The following is a 26,766-nucleotide window of genomic DNA, read 5'->3' on the forward strand; positions in this document are numbered from 1 at the left end:
TTTGGGGTGTTTCGGAGAAGCGAGTTAGGAAATGTTTTCCTCCACCAGCATCATCTTCTGCAAGAGGTATAGCGACAAATTGACAAATTGATGCTGTATTGGCTGCAAAAGGAAACCAGGTGTTTCAATTTCATTGTCCAACCCCTGTATATACAGACACAAAAAATAAAATATTAATAAATACATGAAGTTTGTCTTGAGGGTATCTGAAATTGAATGAAGATGGAGAACAAAGACAGAGGTATTTGCAGACCTGAAACTTCAGACCAAGTTCCATCCTGCTATGGCTCCTCTAGATGTTAATGTTTGGCATTTGAAGACTGTGGTCCTTATGTCTCTGGTTACCAATCAGTCCGAATCAGCAACTACCAAGACCCTGCCCAGTGTGGCGTTCTGAGTGAACAAACAAACAAAAGACAAAACCTGAGCCAAATGAACAATGGAGGCTTCTGCATTAATTCCAGAAAAAGTTGTGTTGTCCTGACCTAGATATCAAGTGCTCAGCAGCATGACCCAATTAAACCTCCACATAAATATTGTGTAAAGTGCAGTATGTATTTAAAATCACTGAAATAACAATTGAAATGGAAGAAACTACTATTTATTCCATGGAGAATTAGATTAAAAATAATGTGGCTTAAGAAAAGATCATTATAAATGCCATAAAGAGACATAAGTTGATTTAGTTGTGAGGCTTGATATACATTTGGCTACTATGAAGGACACATTCAGATCTGTCATCCAAGTATTTAAATATGGAATATATGCAAATAATATTAATCTAAACGATATAAAATATCACCATTAAATGTGGTAATGAATAATATCTCAGGTATGAGGAACCAGAACCATTTTAGGTTCCTGTAGCTTGTTATCAAGTTTCAACTAGCATGTATGTTATCTCTGGTCTCCCTACTGGCCACTTGTTGCACTCCCTGCATGTTTTGCAGCTGCCGAAATCACCTAACCTTTGAGTGTGTCCTTTAGCCTCACTCGGCAATGAATCAGAGCCCCGTTTTCACGATTCGGTTACCATGGGCTACCCATACCTTACCCCCCACCCTCCCCCCCCAAAGTGTAGGAAGCAGTGAACTCTGACTGCTGACCTTTCGCCAACATTGAAATGACATTAATGTTTCAGTCAGTCTTGGCATTAAAAAAAAACTTAATTAGGGTGACATATTAATAGAAAATGCTTCACATCAAAAGAGTGCCAAGTCACCCATAATGATTTATGTTGTTCAGGTATTCCGTTTTTTGAGACTTTCCAGGCTAATTAGAAACTCTGAAGGGCCCCGTTCCCACTTTTAATTAGAGAGCCGTCCATTCCAGGGACGACCCCGCGGCCTCCTCTGCTGCCCCGCCCAACACGGTCTGTCACTCCAGCACTGAAGTGATTAAAATCTAATAACTTTTTCTTTAAAACATACAGATGCCATGTCGCTTCTGGGGTTTACCGCCTGCCAGTTCCTGTAACAATGGCTCGGGACAGCCAGGGCTGGGCAGAACAGTGGGCTCCCATTGACGGTGATTTGAAAAATGGGCTACAAATGACTTTGTGTGACCTGCCCTTCCATCCCCATTATGTGTTTTTTTTTTACCTTCAGACAGCAAATGCAGTAACGCTGGATGTAGGGGTGCTGAGGGTGCTTCAGCACCCCCTCTGGTTGTTGGTGGTAATGCGGTGTCTGAATACAGTAGCACAGTGTGCCCATGCCTCTAGTTTTTGAAAAAAATGATGTTCATTATCTCGCAGTGGCTCAGAGGTGACTTCATAATAATGGCACTATTGATCCTGATTATTTCTTCAAAAAGACTACCATTGTTAGCTGTAAATAGCTACCAATGATGCAAAAGAACTTCTGTAAAGCCTACTGGTTGTTCCTGCTTTCAGTACGCTGAGCTCAAAATATCTTCCCGTGCCTATGAGTCAATGAACTGAACCAAAATAGCAAGCTCTGCAGCATTCAGTAATAAAATTCCAGCTCCTTCTGATCGTATGGAGAAAAGCTACAAGATCAAACCCCATGCCAATGCTACATTGTGAGAAAATGCGGTCTTATCAACCTTTTCCGAGTCATCGTCGTGTCTGTTTATGCCATTGTTCACCTGTTCTGGCATTCAGTATGGTAATGAGAAATGTAACCAGGCAACCACTTCATGTCATTGGAACTCATAAAAAAACCATCTTTGGCAAAGGATCATAATCGTTCAACACTGGCCAGCTGAGGGCCATCTCAAAGCTTTTCTGAGAAGTGACAAAACAGTGAAAGAAAAACTGATTTTAATAGGTATATAGACCTCTGACACAGGCAGCTACTTTTACATATTAATTGGGGTATTTGCTGTTTATTTGTTGCTTTGTCATGCAATGCATCTTAAATTACAAAGTCGCTTTCCCTGCGTGTTGTTAAACACATGTAGCAACACAGTTTTCCCAGAAGGGTGAGAAATGCTACAGCATGTTTTAAGGTCATTGGGGAATTCATCATAAAAAGTTGGACAAAGAGTTTCAAGCAGTAAATGCCTTGTCAGTGAGGCTGTCTGCTTTGCTTGTCTTCCAGCTTTTCCCGTGGATATTTCCCAGATCGTTCCAGGCATAAAGTCCATCTAATAGATCCAAAAGGAAAGCCCTCCTAGTGGAATTCCCTGATACTGTACTCTGGCCTTTAACCCCCCTGTAAAATGTGATGTTATCCTCAGACGCATTGGAACCTTGCTTTGAAGTACAGTAGATGTACATCACCACTGGGATCCCAGAGCCTGAAAAACATAAGCACAACATTTGCAGCCGAAATCTTCCCAACATATTGTGTCACTTTGGAGGATGGGTTTCGCACACATAGGCCAGTAATATCACTCAAAGCACCACGTGGTTTGCACAAAGGTCTCCATCTGCCTACAAAGATCAAATGAAGGGATCCAGCGAATGTTTTTTACCCCTGGCTTGGTTGGACAAGCCTCTTTTGTGAAAATAATTCGACGTGTCCTGAGGTGTCAAGCTTGCAATTATTTCATGTACAAAAAAAGGCCAAGATAATTAACCAGCCCTTTTCAGATATTTCCAGAGAAGCTAATGTGAGGGCTTGCCATCTGAAAATCTGGAAAGAGTGTTTCAGGGAGCTGTGGGAGAGAAGGCCGCACACCAGCCGTTGAGTGATGGCTAGCATATAGAGCGCTGAACTGTACGCAACCTTATACTAAAGTCATCGGTGAATACATTTCCTAGGCTGGCACCTCTTTATCATTCAGAGGCTGCGTAGGTGGCCGACCTTGCTAAGCGCTAAGTGCTAAGAGTGGCGCCTGGTGAGAACACGTCTCCCCGCGCCAACTTTCACCTGCCCCCGAGGCTGTGAGGGTTACCAGATTAGTGACGGCCTGCATATGGAAGCTTTCATTTCACATTAATGCTTCATTTCAGTAGGAGGACAGAGGGATGGAGGGAAAGGAGTGGCAGAAAGAACAATGGGAGCTCATTATGGGAGGCGGTGGGTTGGGGGATTAATAGAGTGGGGGGCATAAGAAGGGCAATAATTCATACAGTGGTGCAAACCTTATCATTAGTGAATGATATGTTTTGAATGGGTGAGTGACGATGGAGAGGGGTGCTCTGGTGGCCAATCAGCTTTAAGCGAGGGCCAGTGCCTCAATGGCCCGCCCCTGCCGGTTGGTCCTCTGAACCCAGCGTGTGATGGTGTGTGTGCCCTCTGTCCACTGTGCTGTGGGTGGGGCACAGGCCACCATGACTCAAAGGGGGCACGTTGCCCATTGGCGTGCATCAAGGATGCAGGAATCCACTTCCAGTGCATTAATAGCAACAAATGAGAACATAATCCACCGCTGGTGCCATCCAGTGACCCCCGTCCTCATTGAATTTTGGGTGTAAGGGGGGAGGAGTGGCGGCAGAGAAGGGCAACAACAATAACGGGTGACGGTTAATAACATTCTGAGAGTGTCTTTGGATGGAGAGGATTTAGATTTGTTCTACAGATGAGAGGGGGATGGGGGGGGCTAATTTAAAATGTAAATCCACAATTAAGCTCTGAGAAGAAGCCTGGAAGAGTGACCGCTTGATCTGCAGAATGTGAAACTTACCTCGACACCCGGAGCCCGTGTCCCCCCCATGTCCCCCCTGCCCTGGCCTGACACATCCAGGATTCCAGCAGCAGAGGGCTCACACCTGCTCAGCAGAGATAAGTGGCAGTGACTGGCACACAAGAAGGACCGGCGAGTGGCACCGGACACCGACTTATGGAAACAACATTGAGGGCCCCCCCCCCGACACACACACACACAGACCCTGCTGGTTGTAGCGAGGGCTGCCAAACCGTGCCCCCCATGATTGGCTTTGTTTGTTCACTAAGATGGGAACCCTCCCTCCCGACTATGAGGGCATGTGATTCCGATCTCCAGATTTCATTTTCAGGCATTTCAAGGTGAGCCTTAGCCTTCTAAGGTGGAGTAATGTGCCAGCCTGCACCATTCCCAGGGAAGGGGGGGAGTTAGGGCCCCAAAGCTGCTCCGGGTGGCTTCAGTCTATGTTACACAGCCGCTTGCAGCTCTGCCCCCACCCTGCTATGCCTCTGCTGGTAATGATACGTCGTAGAGATGTGATATGTCAGGGATTTAAATAGACTACGCCAAGGTTCTTGGGGGGAAATAAGACATTTCTATTAACTGTCTTGGAAAACTGTCTCACTGGCCTCCCCTTCCCTGCGATGCATTACCTCCCAGTTTGTGTCTTAGCATTTCCCTGGTAAATTTGTAAACAAAATGAAGCATGTGCAGGATATTGAATGTTCTCTGAAAAAAAAAAACAATATTGGCTGACAGATTTGTTTGGCTAAGGTAACACTAATGGGAGGTGGAGGGTGGAGTGGGGGAGGGTAGGCCTCGCCAAAGTCATTGTTCACTTCTTCAGAAGCAATGAAAAACCATCGTCAACCTGAAGTCTCTGACCAATCACTGTGCGGCTGACGTGATCACACGGAGCCTCGGTGAGGGTCCGACATTGGGTGGTACTCACTGCGTTTTACAACTGGGCAACTGGGATTGCGCATGGACACGCGACACACCTGGGCGTTTCTGGTGGAAGTCATTGTGCGTTGTAACAATCAAAGTCCAAGGTCAAAACCTCAGCTTTGTATCGATTGTGTAAACCCATCCCAAAGGAGCCTGATGGTGCAGTGTAGCCTGGCAAAAAAATTGCTTAAATTAGCATGACAATTGCAGGATTTGCATTTGTGACAGGCTCATGGACTTAACTAAAGGACTCACGCTTGAGAAGCCCACACAGGATCCCTAATGTCCTACGTTATGGAACCCCATTCATGTGCATGCAGACCAACAGTAGAGGAACTACAGATAGTAAGGTGAGAGTAACTTCGGCTGACTTCTGACTTGCGGCATGTTCGGATAATCAAATAAGTCATAGCGGTTATGTCATCCCAATGTCCATTTATAAGCCTGTTATTTACAAAAGCGGAAGACCCCGTTTTACCCCAGAAAGAGTAATTGTCTTGATTTAGCGCACAGAGGATGTATGGGGCACAGACACTGGGCTGAGGGCCGCTCACTCAGTTATGACAAATAGAATATAATTTAGCTGCGAAGTCGGGGCCTTGCTGCCACCAGGAAATGAATTCCTTCAGACCCCGACAAGCACACTGGTGGCAAACTAGCCACCGCGTCTGCCGGGTTAGCAGGGGGAGGCTGTCAGCTATGACGGCTTTGGTTAGATGTGCTGCCTCGCTCGCGGTTAGATATCGGCACTCCGTGAAATGAGATCAGTGGGCAGATTACGAGGTCGTGGTGCTGAAATGTCCCCTGTGAGGCACCGTAACTCACGGTGCGGCAGCTCTGGAGGCTGACTTGCCTCGGCACCATGCTACACCAGGTCCACGGCATTGCACGCCGACCCGGTTCTAAACCCCATCAATCTAAACCTAGACCACAATGCTGCCATTGAGACTATGAACAAAAGCTCTAGGACAGCTCTGGTATTAAATGGACGGGAAAAAAAAAAATCATTTCCTTGTTTCCACGTAATTGCGTCTGATGGATATTCTGGCTCTTCTCCCAGATTACGACCAATAATCTGTTCTTTATACCCCCCGTTCCCCTGTTCACATTCCCGATAAATTATTTATGTAATTAAGAAACCTTCCCTGCAATGTAAATACTGTAATAAAAGAGGGGGGTGACTGCAATAAAATGATATGTGAGGCAAAGCTTCCTTTAGGTGAAATGAGGTCTGAAATGACATCTTAACACGTGTTTTAGAAGAGGGCCGCAATATTCCCCGACTTTACGACCCGTCTTGAATAACACCGTTCTGGTTCTGTTCCGGAGCCTGCAAATCAATCCTGTCGTCATTTTAATCGCTCTGGGAGCAAGGGAAAAGGGCAAATTCTTTGCGCGTGGTGGCAGGGCTCTGCAGGGACACGGAACAGGCATCCATGGTCAGGGACAGGAATGCGTGGCTTCCCCCGGCGCCAAACGGCTTCTCACGATAGTGGGGAAAAAACTTTAGATGGCTGCCTTTCATTCCTCAGCCCATAAACAGGAGTGCAGTGAGGGCAAGGGAGCGGCATCAAACGGCCGAGATTTGGGCTTGTCAGAGCGCTCCCGAAAAATACAAAAAAGAAACGGATTAAAGGACGACTGTGGACACAGCCGTGACTGATGGAGTGAAGCCAGAGAACAAACACAAGATATTGATACTCTGGAAGCTGCATTACACACTTATATCTAACCATATGTCTTTTGTGTCTCTCTATTGCCTGGAGTATGGCTTTTTAAAGGGCAGGGGGTAGTGTTCACGTTTTCCAATATGGACTGTTTTTGGTTCCCTCTATTTGATTATTTTGCCCCTGGAAATATTGCCGTTGATCACTGCAAAACACTTTTTGACGAGTCATAAAAATGTGCGGTTGTCACGGGATCCATGCCAGGACGCACAGAGAGGTTCAGCGGCAGGGATGCAGGTGTGAGGGGATTTAAAGGGGAACAAAGGAACCACTGGGCTAAGCCCTAAACAGGGGACAACTGCAAACGCGTGACAAGGAGGCTGGAAGCCAAACTAGAAACAGGGCTGGGGACTAGGAACTGCAGCAAGAGACCAGGAACAGGAATAAGGTCAGCAAACACTCAACAAGGATCAAAGTCGAGATGCTGAATTATATAGGAGAAAACACAGGTGAACCACATAAGGGTGATCGAGACAGGATATATGGTAATTATAGACACAACAGGGTAACATGATGGGAAAAGACAAAACCCTGGTCAGTAGTCTGGGGACTGGGAGAGCTGGCACTCTGGCATTGATGTTACAGAAATGCTACACAAAAGTAATGGATGGATCGGGTGGCCAAGCCCCACTCGTTCCCCTTCCTTGTATACTTGCTGACGGAGGATTATAGGAGGCAGAGAGAAAATTGCACACTTCTGTTTCTACAGTAGCGACCTGAGAAAGAGCCACTTAATTATACGCTAGCTGACGAAGCCACGACCCATCTGTCTTGTTTTTATTGAATTTCTGCTACACTGGTCTTGTCTTTCTTCCTGCACAAGTGCACGTTCCTTTTAAAACTATCATCTGTTCGGAAATCTGCATGTGGAACATGTTTGTCAAAAGGATATTGATGGGTGGTGGGGCATCCCAAAGCAAATGCAAGTTTCCTGATGTGGGGGAAGATGAGATGGCAGTGAATGGGTGAAGGACTGCATAAGTATGTCAATGAATGGGTAAAGGATTGAATAGATATGTGAATCGCTGTGTGAAGAAATGAACCTGCATGTGAATGTATGAGCGAAAGCCTGATTCAACAGAGTGAATGAATGAATGAATGAATGAATGAATGAATGAATGAATATGGAATACAGCGAGTGCATGGATGTCAGAATGGTATATTAACTGATCAGGTGAACATGTGAAAATGTGTGTGAGTGAGTGAATTCATACCAAGTAAGCTAGCTGCCATATTAATAAATTAGCATAGAAACTGGAGAGTCGTTGAAGGTGTAACGGATCTACCGGTATGTGCTGCCCTGAAAGCCGGAGCTCATGACCCTTTGCGTGTGCCTGTGTACGCATGTCCCCAAACCAGGTGACAATCACAGCTTCCCAGAGCTCCCTCTCTGCTTGGGTAGAGCGGTTAATCAAGTGATGTTTTAATCCATATCACTCCTCAATAACTGGTAGAAAACTATAAAATAAAAATTTGTCTCAATTAATTAATCAACCCTCCAGTTGGCAATTTTTCACAAAAGGTACCAAGATGATACTGCCGTCAATGTTTGATCTGCTTCGCATTATTAATCATATTTTATAGCCATAATAATGGAAATTGAACATACAAGAGTGGAGGATTACAAGGCCACTGTCTTTAAGGATTTTCAATGTTCTCTCTTCACTTAGCATTCCAGTGAAGGACCCTTTCACACTGCTGTTAAAGCCATTTGCTGCCTGCCAGACCAGCACTCTGACTGACAAACATTTGAACCAATCAGACAAGAGAGATTAGCTCTGCCCCTTCCCCCCCACCCTATCAGAAACAGGCTTTCTGAAAAGGTCAGGTGCTCAAATGTGGACTGCGGCTACAGGCTTCCTCTAGCTTTAATGCACTGAAGGTTCGCCACCCTGCAGGCGTACCCGCTGAATCCTTACTTCCATGTTGGCAGGGAGCACGGCAGGCAGCCGGCTGGCAGGCCCGGTCGGGGCGTGGCCTCACGCTGTGCCGCACAGCCGCCGCACCGCAATTCGCTGACGGTGTAATCAGATCCCCCTCATTTGCCTCACGAAGCACAAAAAAAACTAAACTCCCGGGTGTCCCGCACTCGGCCCCCACATCGCTCAGTAACGAGATTAACCTTTGGAGGAAATTCAATACAATCACATCAAGCACTCGGATAATTAATCAGCACGTGCTTACGACAAGCAATTGACAACAATAAACAAAATTAATTCCGTTTAAGAGTGTCTCTTCAATATTCTTCACCTGTAACTGGTTCAGAATAAAATCTTATGAAAAGATTATTAATGTTTACAAAGCTGAATGAAAGCACTTCTGTTAGTATTGTCAAAAACTGTAAATACCTCCATATCACTGGTCTAACATAGATATCCGTGTCGATAACCGGTATAATATTTTTATTCAGAAGTGGGCTACAAAAACAACAACAGAGATATTAAAAATGGCCAGACATGAAAAAATGAACACAGCAGTGCACTGAACAATAATTAAGTTTAAAGCTCCCAGATGGAGATCAAATATTTCCACACCAAACTGCTTATATAAATTACTTGTAGTTATTGCTCCCTGAACATGGCTTTCCATTCTCCACCCCATCCATGAGGTGCAGCCAATCCAAGGCCGTATGCCAGAGATCATTAACCCAAAGCACCCGTTATGCACTCTCATGGAATTTGGTCTAGAGGGATATAAATCCATAGGGCATGCCAAGCACTAATCACCACGCCTAACTGCTGAGTGCACGTGGTGGAAAAGACACCTGTGACAGGCGCTTTCCAACATCGTAACTCTGACGTGATCACATGTAAATTGTAGAATTCCCAGCTACTCCTACTTACACATATGCCCTTTTAGCTATCCAATCCTGCCACATTTGTTCCTCGCCTGAGCTAATACACTTTAATGCATTCGTTTGCTATTACATATAATCCTGCTTCCGTATTGACTTTCAATTGTGTTACCAGATTACTCTTCGGTGTTACTGCGTGCTCCAGTTATACTCTTTGATGCATAATTTTTCTATTTTCACATAAAATAGCCCCAAGTTAGTAAACACGAATAATAAGCACTTTGGCTTCCACTGTCAAACCCTGTGATAAACAAATAAAATGAATGCTTCTGAGAAACATGTTGTTTAAAAAACAAATGCTGGAAAATATGTAGAAATTGAGAAATGTAGCCCAGCCTGCATGAATTGCCTGTCCTCTTTCATTCTCTGTAAACAATCCCTGCCAGGGATTATCTTTTTTCCCTGATCTGTCTCCTCTTTCAGAACATAACTATTTTCCCCATGCTGCACAATGGCCGTCAGACCCTGAGGACAATCTCGCCAGTCTTTGCTCTTTTCCCTCACAGTCTGGAATAGCTGATTACTCCCGTTTTCCATAAGGCCACCCCCTTGACAGAGAACAGCCTTGGTGACTCAGGGTGAAGACTAACACAGACCTCCTCTGATGTGTTCCCTGTTAGGAACCCCATGTGCTGCAGTGACATAGACACAATAAAATGATTCTGCCCCTGAGCACCAAACTAACTGTAGGTGTCACTGGAGAGAGCCGTAGGAAGGAGGGATCCTGCCGTTGTACTGACACAATCGAACATGGACAATATTTTGCATTCTTCCGGCACTATGGCCATGGACAGCTAACGTGGCACAACAGAGATCAAACCTGGCTTCTCACTGTACCTAAAATTGACTGGTGTGTCACTGGGGATGCCGCCAGTACTCATGATTTGTGGGAAACGTAGTGGTAAGAATGTCATTTTAAAAAGATAAACCTCCGTCCTGAGTTGACAGGGCAGTATCAGCAAGATGTATAGCTTGACGCGCTTTCTGCAGAACGACAGCTGATGCAGTGCTTCTTAACACTGGCTGCCAAACACCGGCAGAGATGCACTGTGGAGGGTAGCCCGAGCCATGCCAGGCCTCCAGTACTTCTGCACTTCCCTGCCCTCCTGATTTTGTGTCACTCACGGCTTGACAGACAACTCTCATCCCCAGCAGTGGTCTGACCGCCACCACAATCGGTGTGCCATGATTTGCTGCCAGTGTGGGACCAGGCGCTAAAACAGTGGCTAGCACCCAGCTAAGTGGGGGCCTAACAGAATCACATACTCCCCTGGTGTCTACTTCAGCTTCATTCTGGAGACTATTTTTGGCTCAGAAAAGGCTTAAAAATACTTTGTATAAGTACTGAATGAGATAGCGTGAATGAGATCATTTTAGGCAGCTGATCTTCCCTTAAAAGTATACCTGATATATATTTATGCAAAATGCATTACCTATACTGATTTCTTAGCAGCCTGTTTTATCCAAAACAACTTTGCTTATAAATTTATTTTTTACCTATTCATTTAATTTGATATTTTTTCAGAAACAAATAGGCTTGATTGTCTTTCACAATGTACAAGAGCAAAGCTCAGGGTTTCATCCGGTAAATGGTCCAGCCCTCAGCCACCAGGCTTGTGAAAAGCACAGAAAAGCAAATTTTATTAATACAAAAGGTTTTCTCTCCAGATTAGCTGGGCTCACTGTGTCATGCATAGTGTCAACGTTTTGCTTGGACCAAAATGAAAATCTCTCCCAAAAACAAAAGGCTGCTGGGCCCTTTCATCTCGAAAAACTGGACTGAGCAGCATCACGTCAAATTTAAAAAAAAAAAAAAAACTGCCCTCCATCACAAAAGCAGAGTCAGACACTGAGAGAGACATGTCCCCTGTGAATGGCTGTCAACAACAGTTTCCTAAAACTTGCTTCTGGGTCCCCACACAGATGTTTTAATGGAGTTCCTCCCTGGTGAAATGTGGCTGACAGTGCTGACATCAAATAGAAAATAAAAAAGACACATTTTCTTTTATACTGACTCATGACTGTTACTACTGATTTTTTTTTCTGGTGAAGGGTGTATACAGTAATAAACATATTTCTATCTATCTATGTCTATATACAGTATCTATCTATCTATAAAAAATCACACGTCTACGTCAGCACTGAACTACACATGTGCAAGAGGGGCTCGTGCAGGTGGGCGCCGTTTTATGAATCCGTTGACTGTACTTGTGAACCGATACTGACAGGGGTTCATAAGTTTGAAAGAAAAAAAGTGTCTAAAAATAAATGTGGCAAGTTCGCCTCAAATAACGGTGCTTTTAGGACGTCACCTGAACAGCAGAAAAGTAAATAATTTGAAATCAAATTGCAGCCACAGAGGTAATCGTCTTCGCCTTATTTTTTATTACCAATCAAAGCAATAGCAGTATTTAGTCTCGCTGCGTCAGCGCCGCTGATAAATCATCGTGAAAGCAGATGAAATGGGAAATCGATGGAAAGGCGAATGCCGTTCTGTGCCCCGTATCGCCGCCACGAACACCTGTAATTACCTGGAAAATGGCGCGATTGCTCGCGCTCTGCCGCGTGCTCCGTTGCTCGTGGACAGAAGCAGATGGGAGCCACGTTCAGGTGAGGCGGGGAAAGGAACCGGTGGTTTAGTTATTAGGTGTTTTTCTAAATATATATGATGTGTTTTGAAGTACTAAGATGCTAGCTAACTTGGAGGTTGTCTCATACACTATAGCATAGGTAAAAAATGAAACAGCTCCAGGCTGAATGCTGAAGGGTTTTTTCCACGGCGTAAATGGTCATATAATGAATACGCACATCTCTCTCTCTCTCGCTCCGTCAGTCAGTCTGTCTCACACTGGGGGATAACCCAATACTGCCTTTTCAGCCCAAACAAGGGCAGCCGAGAGGCTACGCTTGTTTCATTTCGTATTCTTTTATTGTTTCTTTTAAAACTATACATCGTACACACCGTGAATCCTTCAGAGCCCAATTTACTCCTCAGATAACGCTAGAGCAAAAGAAGACGTCAGAGAGCGCACCCCCGCTTAGAGTGCCCAAAGAGATCGTTTCGGGAATTTGTGAATACGGTCCCGCAGGATAGATTCCGAGCTCCTTCAGCCTTAGCCACAGCCTGACATCCCACAAGTTTATCATTTTAATCATTCTTTTATCTAAAGGGCCTTGCAGCTTTAATGCGTTCTGACAACCCCCCTTGTGCAACTCCATATTTCACTGAAGTGAAAGGGATTAAGGACCTTTCTTAGTTAGAAAGTTTTACCTATCTGTACAGGTTGGACATTTTAGTGAAGCAGTGCAAGCGTATCATTATGCCTGGCAGGGTGACTAGTTCCAAGGCTGTGTCCTGAACCACTATAGGAAGTTATACAATGCTTTATTGCTTGATAGAGGAGTCAAATGAGAATTCATCTTTTGTCTATGGCTTTGAATTGCTGCGGTATTTGAATCTTTACATCATGTTCTTTCGCAATGAGCACGTGCTTATAGACATCACCCTTTATTAGTAATCTGTTTCACGGCTTGACAGAATTTCTGCATTACATCTACTTGTGATTAAAACAACAGGTAGATAATGTTGTTAGGCTGTTGTGGTGTGAGTGGTCACACTTTCAGCTGTCTTCCTTCATGTTCTTTCTAATGTATCCATCTTCTATAATTCCTCATCCAGCACATGGTCATGGTGGGCATGGATGTTAAGGTTAGCAATTATGAGCATATGCAGCATAATGTAATGTGTAATAATGATATTTATGGCTGAGCAGGACTGACCTGTAAGCTCAGAAAAAAAGTTTGTATATGATGGAAAGGGTACAACTTCCACACCTGTACACTGAGTGCCTCAGAACAAACTCCAGTTTTAAAATATTCTCTTGGCTCTGATACCAAGAGGTCTTTGAAAGGTTCCCAGCCTGCAGCAGGAACCATATTTATGCTATATTCCCTAATTAGTTTGCATGTCTCCAAGTCAGGAGTGATGGCTTGATTGTTTTCCAATAACTTTGTACCATCTAGGAGAATGGCTCATTAGTAGGTACAGAAGATCTATGTGAGGCCTATCCTTTATATTCATATCAAAAAGGTATGCTGCTAAGAACTGAAGGCTTTATAAACAAACTGCACCTGAAGGAGATGAGGCAGTTGTTTGATTGCACCTGCAATTTAGTGGAAACGTGCCTGGTTTAAAACAAAAGTTGAACGAATGGCTTCAAAGAGAGCTGCATGAAGGAGAAGCAAGACTTGTAACCCAGACAAGGTGCCAGAACACCGCAAGTTCTTGGATTCTTGGAGATTGACAACTTGTGAATTCCCAAAATTGCATGTAGCAATCATTACCATTTGTATCCTTTTTTCTTTTCATTCCTTTGATACCATGTGATTAAGGGCATTTTTAGGGATGCTATTAGCAATGGCTAGTCAGAAATATTTATTAAATGTTACATGTCCTGTCAAATCTAAAGGAAATTATACTTATTAAATAAAATACAATATTTCTCTGTTGGTAAATAGTAGTTTGATACGTTTGCATTGAGTTTCTTGCTGTTGTGCGTGAGTTCTTTGTACCTTTTCTTAGCACAGAAGGAGCTGAGGGAATCTGAGGAAAGGAGACAGGTAAGAGAGACCCTGTGTTTTAAAGTAGAAGTCACTAGACTGGATTGTTTTAAAAGGTCAAACTTTTTGTCTTCTGTTTGTCAATCAGTCACACATGCTGGGTGTTCATATTGAAATTGTAGATCATTTTTACTCTCCCTAGACCTCCAACACGAACAACTGGAAGATAAATGTCTTCCTGGCAACATCAGGTTTATATAAAACCAAGAAAAGGTTAGTTCCAAGGTACGTGAAATGAAAAGCAATCCAGCTTCCTTTGAAAACATTAAACAAAATTTAGCAGAACCAGAGATTGTATCATTTCATGGTGGAATTCTCTTTGTTCAGCAGTCAAGCTGGTTTTAGATTTTTGGTGGGCTCACAATTACTGAGACAATAAATGAAGTAGACAGTATGGACCATGTTCAGTTTAAAATGCTTAGCAAATGCTCTTCTGGATAATGCATATTTATGTTTTAAAAAAAAAATCATACTTGATTAGTTCCTCTCAAGTTACTCCCTTATTTACCTTGAATCGTTCTCTTGATGAATACATACTTGTAGTTGAATAAACATTTAATTTTGATGATGCTTTGCTTAATGAATATGCATAGCGGAGTAGTGGTGGGAATGTATAAAAAGATCTTTGTTTGATGTCAGGTCACATGATCAGCAACATGTCTGTTAACAGCACAGGTGAAAGGTCATGACAGGTAACTGAATACCCTGGGTTTAACCATTAGTTAGCCGTTTTAAGTACCAGCAATGAATCTTTTTTTTCTTCCAAAATATACAGCTCAGAGATGAACAGAAGTGTTTAAATACCATTCTCTATTCTCCATATCATGTTGATTTCACATTTGTCTTGGTTAAATGAAGTCTACACTAGTGGAGGATGTTTTATCTTAACAGCAGAAGTCATGCAGCATTGTTATTCTTTCCATTTTCTTTCTGGGCATGGCAGAAGACACGCCAGTCATTAAAGGGGAAAAGAACAAAAGATATTTACATTAAAATTGTTTATATTAATATAATAACAACATGTTTCCTGATTCCATTTTTGCTAATCTGGTGCTAATGCTACATTTCCTGTGTTTTTTGAGCAGAAATTAATTATGAACAGACAAATGTTAGGAAGCCTTGGTGCTAATGTACGTTTTGTGCATTTCCTCCATGGCCTGAGCCTGTAAGACTCTAAAGGGATCTTGTTGTGCTGGGCATGCATCTCAGAACCTGTCATCTTAGTCTTCATCTCTGTCATCATAGTCACTGTTCTGCCATGGTCATTGTGACTCATACACCATTCATAACTTTGTAGTTTCTAGCTTAGTCATGCAAGTGGGGTAGACTCACCCCAATAAATAAAAAAGATTTAAGATAGCATAATTTGTGGACTGGTTGTCTGAACTCGCAGTGACCCCGTGGTTAAAACTATATTCTTTGTACTGTGACATTGACCTCCATTTATGTAGACAGGTATGATCGGTCTGCTTTCTGCTGGTGCCAAAAAATGTAGCAAAGCACTGAGTGCCAGTCCCACACATTTCAGGATGCTTAGATCTTGAGGTGGCTCCTAAATTGGAGGTGGCTTTTTGTTTTGGATTGGATTTGTAGGCTCTGGCATTATTCGCCATGCCCAGCTGGGATTGTCAAGAACCTCAAATGACACCACAGAGGCGTGCTATGAATGGGACTCTGAATCAGTTAATAGACATTAATCAGAATATTTCTGGGTATGTGAGGTCGGTTTTTAAATTCCATTAAGTCTGTGTACATTGAAGTCAATTACATGTTGATTGACCTCTTGTTGTGTACAGCTCATAACAGCATGACCTGCCTGGTCTTTAACACCCAGATTAACATAGACACATTCAATTGTGACATCTAAGGGCGCTTTTCCACCGCACAAAGTACGGTACTTTCGGTAAGGTACTTTAGGTACTTTCGCTTTTCCATTAACTTCCGGTCCAGTACCAGTACCGAAAGTTTCAGTACCGAAAGTGCCAAACCAGCTGGGGTACTTCTTTGGTACTTCGGTGCTTTGGGGTAGGACTTGCAAACATATTTGCTGTTGATTGGTTATGCAAATAGCCTGTCGCTGAAACACAAAATACAACCGCTTTTTGAAACACACAGCGAACAGCGAGAAATGAAATAAAAAGCAGTACAAACAAAAATATAAAAAAGTAAAATGGAAGGATGGACAAATGAGGAAACTTAGGCTTTAATCGCCATATGGTCAGATGAACAGATCCAGTGGGATTTGGATGGCACGACTCGAAATAAAAAAGTATGAAAATCAGAAAACTTAAGCAGGACTACAGGAAAGTGAAGGATCATAATAACAGGAGTGAAATAATAACATAATAACAGAATTCAGCGAAAGAAATAACGTGCTGCGCTTTGTGATGATGTCAGTCAGGGGCGGTCACTGATGATGTCATCTGGTGCTGGTACCAGTTTTTACGCCAGTGGAAAACCGACACAAAAGAAGTAGCATACTTTTGGTACTTTATGGAAGTACCCAAAGTACAGTACCTGGTGCGGTGGAAAAGCACCCTAAGGGAAAGGTTTTCTTCCCCTCATAGTTTTTTTTTCAAGATTAAAGGATGCTCATTCGCATGGATAAAATTAAGCCTGCAGTTCAGGGCACTGAACTGCATCTAGTGCTGTTCATCTCCAGGACTCATTTTGGGCAGGGAGACAGTCAGTAATTCTGTGACATGGGTATGGAAGAAAGGAACGGGGATGTTATTTAGGTAAGGAGTGGAGATTGGTATATCAAAAACAGAGAAGAGGGATGAAAATGAAAGAGAGCCATTTTGGTATCAGCGCGATGTAGGGCACAAGAAAACAAAATGGACATTAGGGTCATGGAAGCAAGCTTCAGCAGAATGTGGGCACGGCCATTGAAGTCTGGGCATGTTTATCTTATGACGCCAGAAGACAGCACTCAGCTTTTTATGACTGACTTCCGACCTTGGCAATGTTTGAAGGAGCCGATGTGCCAGAGCAGCATCTTTTAAAACCTGAGGCTACATTGGCCGACGCTGCGAGGCAGAGTCTGCCGTCGCTCAGTGCTGCAAAGCCAGTAGCTAATTTTCATTTCCTCACAGTTCTGCTTTTGTTTGAAGTCCCTGATGTATTGTCTAGCATCGTGTTTTACACAGACATTTTTAAACCGAGACTTCCCCCTCCCACCCCCCCAGCATTTTAAGGACTGTGAAAAAGAGAAGAAAAAACACATTTGCTAGGATTTATTTGTTCTGTGTACTTCTCGGAGGAGGCCAGGGTAGAATGAGACAAGCCTCCACCTAATGTTGAGGAGACCTTTCATTAAATGCATTCTTATGGTCATATTCTTGTGCGGGAGCAGAAGCGTATTCCTTTGAGTGACACAAACAAGAGACAGGAGACCTCAGAATATGTGCCCGCTTCATCGGCCGGGTCATGAATACTTGGCCACTGGCGACATGTAATTTATGGCTTTTCTTGGTGCATATTTGTTGGGGGGTAGTGAGGGAAGGAGGAATATAGACTGCACAGCATGACTGCTCTGTCGGCATTTCCGCTTTTGCTAGAAAAACACATTGCCATTTAAACTGAATTTGTGTCTTGTATGTTATTTGCTTGATAGACTTTTTTGACTGAATCAGTTAAACATGGAAAAATTTAAACAAAACTGATCCCAGAATATCAGATGAAGATAACACTGGTAATTTTTAGCAGCAGTCTTTTCATATTAGTGGTCAGTGATTTTTGAGTTCTTGGCCATTATAGTGGGTGATCGTTTATTACTAAATGAAAGTTTGTGTTAATTTTTTGACTGCTCCCCCCTCTGTCTGCATTGTGGGTCTAATTGTGTGTATGGGGGGGAGGTTTCTTTGAGGCATTGCAGAAAGTGTTGAAGGTCAGCGTCAAACTCTTAAGGTAGCAAAAGTCAGATGGTTGTTGTTTGTGGTGCTGAGATGCAGCCTCTGTGTCAGCCTCTGGCATTTTCATTCACTTCTGTCATGTCTGTGCACATAATTGTGTAGTTATGTAATCTCTTGGCTACATATGGACACTGCTGTCCATAAGGGTGGTCTCAGAGCCGGCATTTTCTCACAGTTGGCCTCAGACTGACTCAGATCCTCTTTCAGGTCACTTTTGATCTCTCTGCGTGACTTGGTGCAGAGTTTTGCTTATCTCAGTAACATTAGAATTGGAATGAGTATGTTTCTTCATTTGCAAGCAATACTGTTTTAGTTTACTTATAATTGTGCTGTCTAGAGATTTATCCAGGTTTTAGTTTCCAGTTTTATCCCTTCTTGGGCATCTAGATGGATGTTCCAACAATCATATAAGGTGAGCTTTCCTAGCAGGTGTGACAGTAGGGGTCATTGTGAGTATTATGCCCGTAGTCTAGAAAGTGAATTGTGTGGCAAATCAGTCTTATGATAGAAAACAATCCCACCAATTTATTTTTGAACAATGTAAATCTTTATTTCAACAAAGTGTCAGATAGGTGAGAATAATTATTATTGTGTGGTGCATGAATGCTACTCTTAAAACTGAAAAATTCCTTTGTTGAGGACTTAAGTTTTTTTCCACAAACTGAATAACCTGTAGCATTTATAATTAGGATTAATTAGGATAATAACTATGGTTACTATATTATTTTCATGATATTGGTCAGTTCATGCATTATAACCAAATAATGTTTGTGTTGCCTAGCTGATTAGTGATCTGTGCCTTGGGTAGGGTTATGGGTTTAAATCCTGTGGCTGGCTGAGTTTTCACATGGTCAACTGCTCCAGGGTTGCTGGCTGACCCTGCACTGTGACCTCAAGCTTTCCTCACTTGTACATTACTTTGGACAAAAGCATCCATTAAATATATAATTTGAATATAATTAATCAAGACTTCACAGCTGATTACTGGTTTAATCCAATGGAAAGTAGTAAGGGGAGTATGTTAACCAATGGGTGAAAGCTTGCCAGAATCCCATGTCCCACCCACCTTCGTTGCTCTCATTTCTTGGATTTTGGCTATGCAAATCAGTAATGAGTAGTGAATGTGTGACCAGGACTCAGTCAGAAGAATTCAGGTTTACGTACAGTTTAGTCTGCAGTTTTGAAGAGCAGTCTGGGTTCAGAGGATCGATCTCCACTGACAGTATTTAGAGTGCTGAGATTGGAGGCTAAGGCAGTGCCTTGATTTGTATTCCAAGCCAACGTGGTTTCCAAATGAAACGATAGCCCCCAGACGATTGCTTGACGTTGAGCAGATCTTTGATGCTCCAAACTCATGTGCTCGCTGCTGAGCCACTGTTCGCTCTTCGGAGGGGGTGCAGTCCACTGAGTCTCACTTGAGAGACCAGAATGTAGACAATCAAGGGATATAAACACATCCCGTGAAAAATCTGCAGTTTATGACTCATGTTTATTATTGCATAATCTAATGAAGAGTGTGTTCATTTAAAGAGAAATAACTTAGAAAATGTGGATATCCCAAGTGTTCAAGAATATGTTATGTCCTTGTACCTCTTGTACTTTTAAATATGACTAAGGACACAGCACCTATCCATATTTTATTGAATTTAACAAGGAAATAATTTGTCAGACACAGGCTACTCCACGGTTAAGGAAGCAAATGGGAATGAATGGTTACCCACTATTATGGCCTGAAAAAATCTTGTCCTTTTGTTTTAACACTGGACAGGGGTTCATCAGGTACATACCATATTATCCAGTGAGATTTGGTTGTGTTTAGCACAATCCATGCCCAATAACCATACAAGAAGTCATCCCTGTAAAGAGCCACATGACTGCCATATGCTATAAACATTTTCTATATGAATATAAGAATCAATGCAGAATATGAAAAAAAAACCTCAAATTCCTTAGAGCAATGCCAGCAGGCTCCAACATTAAAGCCGCAACCTAGACAATAAGCCATTTCAACTCGGAAAAATACAATACTTCAGTCATTCTTTAGCTTTTGGGAACATCAACTGCATTTTCTTTAGCAGCTGTGGCATCAATACGAATGCATTTTCATCATTGTGTCAAGGCAGCCAAGCACACATCCATCAACGGTGACAACAGATTGGCCAAAACAAAGCAGATAAGAGCATGCTGTGCATTTTGGCCGTAGGGGCCGATACTAAAGACGCAGAAGCATGGTGGGCCCTTTCAGAACTGGACAAACTATTAAATCCGCTCATTTTAAAAATCACTTTCATGCTGGTTAAAAACAAAATACAAAAGTGAGACGGCCTCTCTACAAGATGGAGATTAGGAAAGACACAAAAAAAATAAAGATGCCTGAAACTGCGAAATGTCTCGATTGCCAGTGGTGTGTTTAGGCATTGAGTATGATGCGGTGGGATAATATGTATTACACAGGAAATGGCAGGTTAGCCATTTCAGGACATCTTGTAAATGCCTTGTAAGAGAATCATGTTTGCAGGCCACCATTGCAGATTTGAATTATTTACTGGTGTAACTCTGTGCTGTGACTTTGTGTTCCTCCTGTATTCCACTGCAACATGGGAAAGGTGCCTTCAAAATTAATTCCCACTGGGTCGAATAAAGATTTCTAGTTAAAAATTGATTTAAAGAAAAGCATTTCTATTTCGTTGTTACCATCAAATATTTAACTTATTTTAAATAAAAACTGGTTTGCTATGATACTTTATAGTTTTTTTATGGTGAGAACAATTAGTTTTCAAAGCACTTTAGAAAAATCATCATCTAAAATTCAGTATAATCAAGTTAACAGGAAACAGACTATAAATCAAACAGCCTTAAAACATATTGAAATGCCATGTCAATGTTTTGTTTATAGAACACAAGTAAATCATGATTTTTATGTTTTTATATCTTAGATGAGATAAAATCCATTGTAGAAGATTTAACACCATTATGAGTATTTAATATCTTTTGGGTATTAAAAAAAAAGATTCATCCTGAACTGACCTTTTTGTTCCTCTGAACACAGTTTGCATTTTTTTGGGTGCAGACCTGAATTAGCTTCATACATGTGTTGGAAAGATATTCTTCATTTGACTTAAATGGCTCCTTAAAATTATGGTTTTGGCAGTAATACCTATTTGGTCAAACAAATTCGTTAATTATGAGAAGTGAGCTTCTCCTGAATGTGTAGATGTTATTTTTGTTTGAAGGAGATGATTAATCATTCATACGGTAATTTAAGACACACAACATTCATACCGTTAGCACAAGATTCTCCTTCTGATTTCCACAGTATTCTGCATCAAAGGCACAATAGAGAACAGTGTTGGGCTGCCACCAGTAATTACTTATGGTAATTCTGTGGAGCATTAAAGATTATTACAGGAAGGGGTGGAATGTGGCTGGGAGTCAGCTGACTACGATTTTTTGTGTTGATTCTCCCCAACTTCTCCTCTTTAATGTGTGGCAGTTGAAACTGGAGTATTGCATTGTGATTTAAATATGATTAAATAATGCTCCCCCCCCCACTTTTCTTATTTCCCCTCTGCCATGCTGATGCTTTCTCAGGCCCACCCCTAACTGTGAAGAGGGAAACACCACTCCAGGGCTATGTGGTTCTGTTGGCTGGCCCGATTGCACACATTGGCTGAATACGGGGTGGGGGAAGCATGGCAGGATGGACAAGCTGTCTCACGCACATCTGACTCTCACTCCCAGTATTTGTACTCAGTGTGTCAGGTGACATGGCATAAAAGAAAAAGCTGGAAACTCATTAAATGTGATTCCCCCCCCCCCCATTTACATACAGACTCAGACTGAATTGCAGCTTTCTCAAAATGATTTGCTGAATGTCTAAAATAATGTGAACATTATTGACACAGGGCATAATAAATAATGCATGATAACGTGACTGAGGTGGTCATATGTATCCATAGTGCCTACTCAACTGTGTAGATGTTGCAAGCATGTTAAAAGCTCATAATTCTTCATTTTGCAGTTTCCTCTGTATTCCAGTGTAACTATACATATCTTTTAAATGATGCCTGGTGCAGCTGCATTTGAGAAAACTGTACAGATATATGCATTACAAAATGAATGCATGTTTTAAAAATGATTTATTAACTAGCTCTTCATAGGTCACCCTTAGTACCCTGAATACTGTTCATGAAATAGTCAGTGGCTGTGCACTGAATGTTCTGTCTGAAAGAGCAGCATATCAGTCTTCATGAAAGAAGGATATTATGCCATTGTGTCTTCGAGCAGGAACTGGTTCATAATGATCCTGATTACCGCCTCTGGCTCGGAGATCGCTTTGTCGCATCGAAGCGCTGGACAGGCCTGGCTGCCATTTTCGACGTGACCTCGTTGGGTGGGGAGGGGAACGGGGGACGCCCGCAGCAAAAGAACCATTCGAATGCATTTTCTCAGTTGATTAGCAGGCAGGGCAGTCTGACAAATGCAGTGAGGCGTTGATACATATAAGACTGACCTCTGCCGAAAGCTGACGCCGGGGGGGTCCGTGGTGGGTGTGTTACATTCATAGCACCTGCTGAGAGATGATACAAATGAAGGAAAGGCTAAGCTCTCAAAGGCATTGCTCTGGAAAGTCACCGTTTATGGATTGATTCTCATCAAACCGTGCTTCAAAGCCTAAATGAATGCTTGGGGAGTAAAATAATTTTGTCTCATGAATAATGAAACGTGGAAAGACTGCGCGGCGAAGCTTATTTATTTATTTTGCGTAGGACTCCTTGGAATTCAACAAGAGGTCATTGCCAAGTCCCTGAATAAATCACAGAGTCCCCTTTTCTCTTCCCCACCCCACCCCCCCTTTTCCAGTGGACACGGTTTTTTGTTGCCCAGAATTTCTCCCATGTTTGCCCCACAAAAAAGAACTCTTGTGATGTTCTTCCAAAAAACTGGACTTGGAACCCCATGAGTGAGCCCACTGTGACAGCTGTTATTGGTGCATCTTCCTCCTGTGCTGACCCGCTTCCATTCCACCTCATTGTGATGCCATAATTGGTTTACTCAGTAGACTAGCTAGTAATAATATTATGCATGTACTATTTAAAATGTACTCTAAAATGAGAGTGGCGTTGTGGTACCTCACCAGCTCTATGAGACAAATGAGAGATGACAGGAATAAGCCTTGAAATCCATGTTGGGTGGGATTACTGTCCGCTATCGATCAGACTCGTTTGACCCACTACCCTTTGCTTGTTCTTATGGGCTCCCCTTGGGTTAAAACAGACAATGGCTGAAAGAACACGGTAATCCAATCCACTGTGGGCTTTTGAAGCCTCGTTTCTTCAGCTCTGTAGTGTGAATATCCATTGTTAACATCGAGGAGGTATCCATAAATGCCCCCGGGGACTCTCAGAGGCCCATCTGTGTCAGCTCTAGCTCTGCCCCACGTTGCTATTACCCCAGAGAGTGCACAGCATTGCAGGGAAGAAACCACAGACTCTACAGCTGGTAGTTGTACTGTTCCCTTCGCAGCCGTACTAATTGGTGATGATGCAAAAGTATGATACACATACGGCAGGATAGGGCACGCATAGGTCACGGAGGACTGGGGTAAATGAGGGGCATTGATGGCAGCAGTGGTTCACAAACACCAAGTTGCCATCTTTTCCCACCTCAGCATCGTGCTGTGACCAACTAGCGCCTTTAGGTGTTGCTGCGCCAAAACCGGTAACTGCAGTTAAAACATTCTCATCAATGAACGGGTACTGTCCCCCTCCCTTCACCTCCCGGGGGAACTGTGTTGCAGCCGCCGCCATGGCAACATGTGTTCCCCATGCTGTAAATCACAACCTCATTGATTCCCGGTGTAATGAGGTTACGGCGGTGGTGCCGGCCGCCCGCATGTGAGGTGCCGCTCGATAATGGGTGTGTTCCATCTGCCACCCAGCAATCATGTTTCCTCGCTTAATTAGGCCAATTATGAACGTAATTTACTTAATTTTATGGCAGTCTAATTTGCATGTGGTCCAGGAGGTGTATTCATAGAAATGCATTTGCTTTAGTTTTTCGTATAAGAAAAAGTATTTTTGCTTTTTTTGCATGCATGCTTACACATGCACACACCTTTGACATATTTTGTTTGCCTTTCTCTACACTGAGAAATCTCCTGTCTCTGAATTTATGAAACCCCCCCACCCCCAGGAATGCTGTCTTGCCAGCACCAGTGATACCAAAGCTGATATAATGTTGGCACTTGGACCCAATCATCTTCACATCCCCACATCACAGCTAATATTTTCCCCCGTACCTGCCAAACTTATTTTTTCACTCAAGCTCATGGTTGACTGCGTTCAGTGACAGGAAGGGGGTGGGGAAGGTGGGTGGGGGGTGGAGTTAAAGACTGCTGAAACGCCATAGGGCCAACAGCAGTGAAAGCCACACCTGTGGGCAGAAGTGAACAAACAACATAAATTGCAAGTGACAACGCCACCTGTGTGTCTCTGCGTGACTGCGTGTGGATTAACAAGCCGAGTGCGTGTGCCCACATTTCTGCGTGTGTCCCAGCTACTGACAGAGGGGAGGATTACGTTACACAAAGAACAGCTCTTTGTCACTTCCACAGTAGCCAAACAACTGATCTTAAGTGATTTGAACTGACTTGGCACCTTCTTCCCCACATCGTACAGTTTGAGTCAAACTTCCACTCCTTAATAAAACACTCACATTGTTTCCATTAATACGTTAATGCTCTTGAACCTGCTGTGCTGTGGGGCAGAACACCTCTCGTTCTGTTCCATGACTGGGACAAGTCATGAGTTGGAAATCTGGGCTTTGCCTGACATCTGATGGCTCATTTCTATCCCCTGTGGGAAACCACTCTCGATAGAGAGGAGTGGGGCCTTGACAGCCTCTCTCCCTGGTTGCTTGGCATACCCAGGGCACGAGTGAAGAACCTTGGCAGCCTGACCAAGATTGGCATTGGGACTGGATGGTGAGGGTGAGAAGGAGACCGGCCAGATGTGGCCTTGTTCCTCTGTAGCAATGACATTTGCCCAGTGACTGTTTGCTTGTTGCACGTTCTATGATCTGAGACAAAAAGACTACCATTGTTGGCAGGAAAAGAAAACGGCCTTACCTGATTTCTGGTAAAGGGGAAATTTGGGGTTGCCTACACGTTGGCCAAGGTTGTAATTCTGTGCCCTTTCAATCGCATAAAAGCCTCTACCATTTTTCAGTTGAAAACTCGCTGTTCCCTCCAGGTTGTGGCAGTGTCCACTGGTGATTTAGCTCACACTTTATGGGTCCCTTGTGTTAACTGTGGTGAGCTATGGGAGCAGTGAGCCTGGGGGGCCCGCAGTGACCGGATTATGGCATGTTTGGCTGGGCTTGTGCCTGTTGGCTGTTGGTTCCCTTTTGGTTAGGTTAAGTAGTGGCTAAGATTTCACAGTAATCCCGCCCACTGTGTCTTTCAAAGGTTTGTCCTCCTGTCACTGGTCTGTTTTAATGACTGATGTCCTCTGGCATGTAGTTCAGTCTAACTGACACAGATGCAGAGAACATTTCCAAGCTAATGGAGTAATGGAAGTCAGTACATTTTTTAACAGCATTGAAATTTCACTCATGGCACTAATTTGTGAGTAGAGGTCATGGTCATACTTCTTTACTTTGTCTATTTCGTAGTTGAATATAATTTGGAATAGTGATGTTAGTAGTAGTGTTAGTAGCAGTGATGTTGTTGCTACTCTCCAGAAAGCACATGGACCTGTGTGTTCCTATTTCCCATAATCACTTGCAATGCCACACACACAATTTCATGGGAACAATGGCTTAAACACTCATTGTTCTTTCTTAGGTGTGGTGTACTTATTTTTTATTTTTTTGGAAGCCCCCAGCCACTCGCTAAGTCTGCCATCCATCTACTTCTCCTCTGGAGACTTACTCATTCAGTTTTCACTAGCCAAAGACAATATTAAGTGAAAACGGCTCCCTGTGTTGCAATTCAGGGCTGTACAATGTGTTCCTCCTTTAAATGATGTCTATGACAGTCCAGGGTGCGTGTATGATAGTAATACAGAGGCCCTGAAATCTTCACAAGGTCAGTTGTTACAGACTGGACAAAAAGGCCTGGTAATTCTGGGAAATTGACCCCTATAAAAACAGTAAACAGACAGGAGAACAATGTGTTCAAGTCAAATATGGATTTTATTTGTTCACTACGAATGTTTGGAACACATGCATGCTTCCACTCCCATACACAAGTCATGTATGTATTATCTATGGCAAGATATGGACATGTATGTCACTCTCATGACAATAATCACACTTGACAAATGTAACAAAGAAATGCAAAGAGATCAGGAGAAATTTTTAAACGACTAAATGAAACCTATTTATAGTTGTGAACAATGAACACATTGTAGGCCGATGCATCTTTTTTTCCAATCGAAAGAAAATCTGAGGCAAGTTAGAAGCATTTTTTTCCCGAAAACTCTTAACCTGAAAATGTGTTGTATACAACCATGACTGGAGCTGTATACTCTGACAAATTAAACAGATTGTACAGAAAAAGCACTTTCTTGGATGATTTTGCAATATGAGCTTGTGCTGTTTCTTATTATTTTAAATAGCCTACTTC

General features: G+C 42.9%; 1 long non-coding RNA gene across 1 annotated transcript; it reads right to left on the minus strand.

Annotated features, from left to right (window-relative positions):
- Positions 1 to 2,267: 2,267 nt before the first annotated feature.
- On the minus strand, positions 2,268 to 12,571 carry LOC111851650 (uncharacterized). The gene is made up of 4 exons (XR_002840063.2): positions 12,135 to 12,571; positions 5,027 to 5,193; positions 4,096 to 4,180; positions 2,268 to 2,763 (listed from the first exon to the last, which is right to left on the minus strand). It is a non-coding gene; the product is annotated as an uncharacterized lncRNA (long non-coding RNA).
- Positions 12,572 to 26,766: the final 14,195 nt, after the last annotated feature.

This window comes from Paramormyrops kingsleyae, chromosome 1 (assembly GCF_048594095.1).
Source record: "Paramormyrops kingsleyae isolate MSU_618 chromosome 1, PKINGS_0.4, whole genome shotgun sequence".
In the NCBI taxonomy this organism is placed as follows: domain Eukaryota; kingdom Metazoa; phylum Chordata; class Actinopteri; order Osteoglossiformes; family Mormyridae; genus Paramormyrops; species Paramormyrops kingsleyae.